Source organism: Perna viridis, chromosome 5 (assembly GCF_037379345.1).
Source record: "Perna viridis isolate PV_CMFRI_1.1 ecotype Kerala chromosome 5, ASM3737934v1, whole genome shotgun sequence".
NCBI classification, from domain to species: domain Eukaryota; kingdom Metazoa; phylum Mollusca; class Bivalvia; order Mytilida; family Mytilidae; genus Perna; species Perna viridis.
In genome coordinates this window covers 39,425,195-39,433,397 of record NC_142449.1, presented here as the reverse complement: position 1 = coordinate 39,433,397, position 8,203 = coordinate 39,425,195, and positions in this window count along the sequence as shown.

Sequence of the window (8,203 nt, the reverse complement as noted above, 5' to 3'; positions counted from 1 at the left end):
TTTTGTCTGCTAAACGTTTTACATCCAATGTTTATAATCAGAGGTAGACGTAGAAAATAATAGCGGTGATAAGACCTACACTTCTACCACACACTCCAAAGAAGAGATTGTGGAAAACCATAAATCTGTCCTATCTTCTTTTGGTCTCTCTACCAAGGACGATGATTGTGATTTATCGTCTATGTACTGGATTCCTAAACTCCACAAGAATCCATACAAACAACGTTTCATAGCTGGATCTGCAAAATGTAACACCAAACCTCTTTCAAAACTTTTAACTTCTATATTCACAACTGTCAAAGACGGTCTACAGTCCTACCACAATACTTGTTACTCCCGTAGTAGTATTAATTCAATGTGGATCCTGAAAAATTCGAAACATCTTTTGAAAACAATCAGTTCAAGGCTTTTATCTGAATATAATAGCATCAAAACCTATGATTATTCAACACTGTATACTTCTATTCCCCATACAGTTAAAATCCCGACTTAAAACATTATACATCGCGTTGTTTTTCCCAAAAAAGATGGTACACCTAGATACAAATATATAGTTCTTGGTAGAGATTCCTCATACTTTGTAAGAAATAATTCCAAATCATCTTCCAAATATACAGAGGAAGATGTTTACAAAATGCTGGAATTTTTAATCGACAACATATTTGTCCAGTGTGGTGGACGTGTTTTTGAACAGGCGGTCGGAATTCCAATGGGAACAAATTGTGCTCCTTTACTTCCTTACCTTTTGCTTCACTCTTATGAGGCTGACTTTATACCTGATCTATTCCGAAAGAAAGAATATCGTTTAGCTAGATCCTTTTTCTCAGTTTCCGCTATATAGATGACCTATTATCTACCCAAAAGAACTTCAGATGAAAGATACTACAGACACTGTGAAGTCAGCCTCATATATTGACCTACACTTAGAAATCGATGGTAAAGGAAAGCTATTGACCTAACTTTACGACAAACGTGATGACTTTTCATTCAGAATTGTCAACTTTCCTTTCATCTGTGGCAACATCCCTTCGGCTCCTGCGTATGGAGTGTTCATATCACAACTCATACGTTATGCCAGAGCTTGCCGAAACTACGCAGACTTTTTGTATCGCGCTAGAACTGTAACAAATAGGCTTCTGGAACAGGATTATGTTGCTACAAGATTGAAGTCATCACTACAGAAGTTTTATGGTTGTCATCATGAACTCGTGGATCGTTATGGTGTATCCATCTGCACCATGAAAACTGATTAATTCAACGGGTCATAGTTTTCCTTTCCTCGTTTGTCTATCCCAGGCTTGACTTTTTATGAGCAACTCGGCGGCTGTTTCTAGAAAAGCAGAGGACGCTTACCCTACCGGTGCACCTGGTCCATGCTTCCAGTTTTTAGTGGAGTCCGAGTTGCTCATTTGCTTTTGTTACTTTGTATGTATGATTTTAGTTACTTTATGTTCTTTGTTGTGTATGTCTGTTTTCCATGTCCGGTCTTTGTCCCTGGATTACATTCTTTTGATTACCGCTATAACCTTGGTTCCCTTGATTACTCTTTAAACAATCTTAATTTCGTGGATTTGATACATCGCATCTACCCCAAAGAACTTGAGATAAAGGATACTACAGACACTGTGAAGTCAGCCTCATATCTTGACCTATGAAACTATGGACCAAACTTTACGACAAACTTGATGACTTTTCATTCAAAATTGTCAACTTCCCTTTCATCTGTGGCCACATCCCTTCAGCACCTGCGTATGGAGTGTTCATATCACAACTCATGCATTATGCCAGAGCTTGCCGAAACTATGCAGACTTTTTGTATCGCGCTAGAACTCTAACAAATAGGCTTCTGGAACAGGGTTATGTTGCTACAAGAATAAAGTAATCACTACAGAAGTTTAATGGTCGTCATCATGAACTCGTGGATCGTTATGGTGTATCCATCTGCACCATGAAAACTGATTTATTCAACGGGTCATAGTTTTCCTTTCCTCGTTTGTGTACCCCGGACTTGACTTTTTATTAGCAACTCGGCGGGTGTTTCTGGAAAAAAAAAACAGAGGACGCTTACCCTACCGGTGCACCTGGTCCATGCTCCCAGTTTTTAGTGGAGTCCGAGTTGCCCATTTGCTTTTGTTATTTTGTATGTATGATTTTAGTTACTTCATGTTCTTTGATGTGCATGTCGGTTTTCCATGTCTGATCTTTGTCCCTGGATTATATTCTTTTGATTACCGCTATAACCTTGGTTCTCTTGATTACTCTTATCGATTGGTCATAATTTCTGCTAATAATTCAGAAACAATTTTCGCATATTTTCTAAGGAGCACATGCGATTTTTATGTGGTCTATGCTACAATAAACATTTTTGTTTATTTCAAAGTGGTTTTATTTCTAGTCTGACCGATTTAAACAAAATTCTGTTCAACGTACTGGCAAAATACGAAAAGAGATTACAAAATAAAAGATTTTTTTAAAGTCGGTCAGTAGAATTATCGGTGACCGGTACATGCATGTGCAGAAGCTAAATAATTTGTTTGGAGTCGATTACCAACTTTTCAAAATTTATCGCCACATAGGACCGGTACAAAAAAAGAGCCGAAATTAAAGTTGCAACCCTATGGCTATCTGACTTGAAAAAAAAAATGATGCCCTATGTCAACTTGGTAAGAAAAAAGTTAGTGTCCTATCATGGTTTTCTTATAAAGTGCAATTAAATATAAGCATACCATTTTGATAGTGACAATGAACATTTGTGATCAAAAGTATCAGATATAAATAAAAATAGTATAATTAGACAAATGGAAGTATCACTTTGGGACAAAGATGTCTTTCCCGGAATATTCGCGGCACAAACACGGTATGAAACTTTAAGTTGAATTATCTGCCCTTGGAATCAGGCGAGAGATGAATTATCTTCCAATATGCAAATCTACACATTATATTTTTATTTTGATAGATGCAATTCGTTTTTGTTTTATTAATTTTATTTTGTTATTATTTACATGAGTATTATATGAATGGAGTAAACTAGTATAAAATACAGCTCAAAATGGAAATGATTAAACATCAAAATAATTCTCATTTTCTTGCAATGTATATCTTATTTATTTGCTTAATATGGAAGTCTATTTCTGTCATCGTGATAAATAAAAGTCGCGAAAAATTATCTCGAAAAGTCGTGATCATTTGGGTATTTTGTCGACATAAATGACAATTTTATCTCAAAAAGTCACGATAATTTTTCGCAATAGTTAAGATAATTATGTCGTTCCATATGTAGCAACATAACCCTGTTCCAGAGTCCTAATTGAAAGACGTCTAGCGCGATACAAAAATTCTGCGTAGTTACGACAAGCTCTGGCATAACTCCATACGCAGGTGCTGAAGGGATGTTGCCATAGATGAAGGGAAAGTTGACAATTCTGAATGAAAAGTCATCACGCTTGTCTTAATGTTTGGTCAATAGTTTTCCTTTACAATCGATCTCATCATCGATGTAGGTCAGGATATGAGGTTGACTTCAGTGTAATTTAAGTATAGCTATTTCTTATCTTCTAAACCCAAATATTACCAATGTTGGGTTCAAAGTGATGTCTTTTGGACTTAAGCAGGTGATTCTTCAAAATGTTAAAATCCATATTGTATAAAGGCTACAATAGGCACTATAGTAAAGTATTAAATCATTTGTGACAAGAAAAGAATAAACAAGTTCAGACGAATAACAATATAAACTGACATACTACTCCACATTCATAAACACAAACCATGTAGAAAAGATTATTCTAGAAAGATTTTTGTAGGAGTGTTTTACAGATGATATTACCGTCGAGTACAACCGAATCCCGAGACCTAAATTGATGAAACATAATTATATTTGTCCATTCACCGTGGGTAGGTATAGGGAAATACTTTTAGAATTCAAAATCCAAAATTTGGATTAATAACAATCAATTTCAGTATTTAAAAAGTGTTGAAAGATGATATTAAAAATTATTTGGGTACCTTGGGCCATTTTTATCTGGGTAGGTAGGAAAACATCTAGACCCGATCTACAGTAATACTTATACTTATTATTGGACAGGATATAGAGGGAAGTCTTATAATTACATTATTAGCACACTTGTTATGACAAAAAAGTCAGATCTTGAAATAAACTTGCTCACCGTTTAGCGTTTATTTTGTTGTTGTTATTTCGTGTTTTGGGGGTTTTATTTGTTTGTTTGTTTTTGGTTAGCTACAAAAATGTAGCTCGTGTGACAAATTCTGTTTGACCGGAGTTCAACAACATATGGGACTCTCAATGGAGAAACATTTTTCCCCTTGCAAGATTTTCAATCCATACAAATATTCATTGTACTGAAAAGGAACAAGACTAAAGCACTTTTTTCACTTACAACCAACAATAAAGAATGTCATGTGTGTTTAATCATTTTCACATTCTTATAGGCCCCGTGCAGGTCCGGGTGTCAAAAGAATAGGCCTGCAGCAGCGCTAAGCTTGTCGTAAAAGGCGACTAAATAGTGCTCAGAAACCTAGCCGGGGGCTAGGCGCTCTGCCCACAGAGCAACTGGGATGTGTGCCCCAGGTGGTGGAATGGGGTACCCCTGGCATGTTACATGCTGGGGTTGTCAGGCTATAATACGGAAAACCTGACCGCAAACCATAGTGGTGCACCGTGTTGGGAAAGATGCCACGTTCCTCGCACGTTAAAGAACCCTGCTGTGGTATTCGATAGGAGTAGGAACCTTTGCGCTCCGCCACAGGAGGCTAAATTGCCCGACCTTACCCATCCCCCTTTTTCCAGTGGCAATCAAAATTTGTCGACCTTATTATCCTTGTGACCCATCCTTTCTTTTTTTCATTTCATGTTCATTTTGTCATCCAATTCATGTTCATTGTCTGAATATAGCTGAAATATTGCTGCTCGGACGTTAAACCCCAACAAACGAACATTCTTATAGATTATTCTCAAGTTCAAGGTCAACAGCTTAGTAATATAAGTATAAAATTGTTATCAATATAAGCTTTGAAAGTGGGTATTTCAAAACCGTACAGTCAATTATTTTACTTGCTTCAAGTCTTATACACAGAACCAGTTTTCTATGCGCATTGTTTTGCTCTTACCATGACTAATGTGTAACAAAAATGTAATTACTTAAAGGAAATAAAATCATTTTACTAATCCATCTCATAAGGTACCCTCAAGACTCGATATTCGAAATCGACTCTCTAAAAACACTGCTACTGTAAATACTTTCAAAAACAAAAATCGTGAGTACCCTTCTATCAATGAATGTCATGCCAACAAATGATTAAATTGTCCACGTCTTTCCTTGAATAAAACAGGTACGTCCAATGTTAATGGTCATACTATTTCTTTGAAATTTGATTCTGATATCACCTGAAAGATTAACCATATGATCTACTTACTTCGGTGCATTACATTTGCGAAATTTTTTATTACGTTTGCGAACTTTTTTTGTTACACTTGCGAACTTTTTTTTTATTACACTTTATGTATAGCACTATTTAATTTATTAAAATATACACTTTTAAAAATGAAAAAAAAAAAAAAAAAAAACACACACACACACACACAAGGAATGACAGCCAAGATTTAAAAATAGTTAAAAAAATAGCCACAGTTACATCAGTGTATCACAGTCCGATGGCGCGGCAAACTTAAAACTAAGGGTTTTTCACGAAAGAAACTCTGTCTATAACACCAAACGTGAACTGTTCAAACTTTTTCAGGAGAAAGTCTAGTTTTTCCTTTTCTGCTTTTCTCGGAACTGAAATGTATAGCCGTCGAGATGTAAACATTGGTTCCCCCTTATTTGTCTCAATTATTGTAAAATCCATTGTTCAGCAAGATCGTACGTAGTTGTGCCAAAGTGACCAGTTGATTAGAATTACAAGTTAATATGGGAGACGAAAGCAAAGAAATATGCATATAACCAATGACATGTGAAAGACTGAATAGTGAGCGAAATTCAAAACAGATCATACCATATATCTGAACTGTTATATAAATATTTGTATGAAGTCTATACAAAATTTAATAGTATATATCATTTTGTTCGCAAATGTTAATTTTACAAATGGTTCGCAAATTTAAGTCCTTAATAACAAAAAGTTCGCAAATGAAATGCTCCAACTTTCTTACATGAACCAAACCGGTTGATTGATTGATTATTGGGGTTTAACGCCCGAGCAGCAGTATTTCAGCTATATTCAGGCGATGAACATGAAAGGGATGATAAAATGAAAATGAAATGATGATGATGATGATGATGATGAGAAAAAGGGATGGGATACAAGGATAATAGGGTCGACAAATTTTGATTGCCACAAGATAAAAGGGGAGGGATGGTAGGGTCGGGCATTTTAGCCTCCTGTGCCGGAGCGTAAGGTTCATACTCCTATCGAATACCACAACAGGGTTCTTTAACGTGCGAGGAACGTGGCATTTTTCCGAACACGGTGCATCACTATGGTTTGCGGTCAGGTTTTCCGTATTATAGCCTGACAACCCCAGCATGTAACACGCCAGGGGTACCCCATTCCACCATCTGGGGCACACATCCCAGTTGCTCTGTGGACAGAGCGCCTAGTCCCCAGCTAGGTTTTTACAACAAGCTTAGCGCTGCTGCAGGCCTATTCTTTTGACACCAGGACCTGCACGGGGTTGAAACCAAACCGGGATGTGGCATTCAGTATGTTAGTGAAATCGGTCGATAACTTTTTAAATGTACACAGGAACATATGTATCGTTTCAATAGACCAAAAAAGTTATAATCAATGCTTGTAAATTGAAAACGTTATCATAGCATTTCTGTAACCATACATTTTTATGTTTTAAAAACATTTATAAACTGTTTTGATAAAATGTTATTATTATTGGTTTCAGAACTGTTATAATAACGTTTGATTACACGTAAAAACACAACCTTCAAAGTAGTCATTAAACCGTCAGGAGAAACTCATTCTAAATTCCGCCATTCCCATAGTTCGGTTGAATTAGAATGGATACGGAAGTTACATAACCCTGTTCCAGACGTCTATTTCTTAGAGTTCTAGCGCAATACAAAAAGTCTGCGTAGTTTTGCCAAGCCCTGGCAAAACGTATGAGTTGTGATATGAACATGTTGCCACAGATGAAAGGAAAATTGACAATTCTGAATGAAAAGTCATCACGTTTGTCGTAAAGTTAGGTCCATAGTTTTCCTTTACTATCGATTTCTAAGTGTAGATCAAGATATGAGGCTGACTTCACAGTGTCTGTAGTATCCTTTATCTCAAGTTCTTTGGGGTAGATGCGATGTATCAAATCCACGAAATTAGGATTGTTTAAAGATAATAGGTCATCTATAGAGCGGAAACTGAGATTAAAGGATCTAGCTAAACGATTTTCTTTCTTTCGGATCAGGTCAGCTATAAAGTCAGCCTTATAAGAGTGAAGGAATAGGTCAACGAGTTAAGGAGCACAATTTGTTCCCATTGGAATTCCGACTGCTTGTTCAAAAACATGTCCACCACACTGGACAAATATGTTGTCGATTAAAAATTCCAGCATTTGTAAACATCTTCCACTGTATATTTGGAAGATGATTTGGAATTATTTCTTACAAAGTATGAGGAATCTCTACCAAGAACTATATATTTGTATCTAGGTGTACCATCTTTCTTGGAAAAAACAACGATGGAAAATGTTGTTAAGTCGGGATATATGAGTATGGGGAATAGAAGTATACAGTGTTGAAAAATTATAGGTTTTAATGCTATTATATTCCGACAATAGTCTTTCGAATTTTTCAGGATCCACATTGAATTAATATCACTACGGGAGTAACAAGTGTTGTGGTAGGACTGCAGACCCTATTTGACAGTTGTGAGTATAGAAGTATAGAAATTTTGAAAGAGGTTTGGTGGTACATCTTGCAGACCCAGCTATGAAACATTGTTTGTATGGATTCTTGTGGAGTTTAGGAATCCAGTATATAGACGGTGAATCACAATCATCGTCCTTGGTAGAGAGACCAAAAGAGGATAGGACAGATTTATGGTTTTCCACAATCTCTTCTTTGGAGAGTGTGGTAGCAGTATAGGTCTTATCACTGCTATTATTTTCTACGTCAACCATTACCTCTGATAATAAACTTTGGATATAAAACGTTTAGCAGACAAAAACATGTTATTTTGG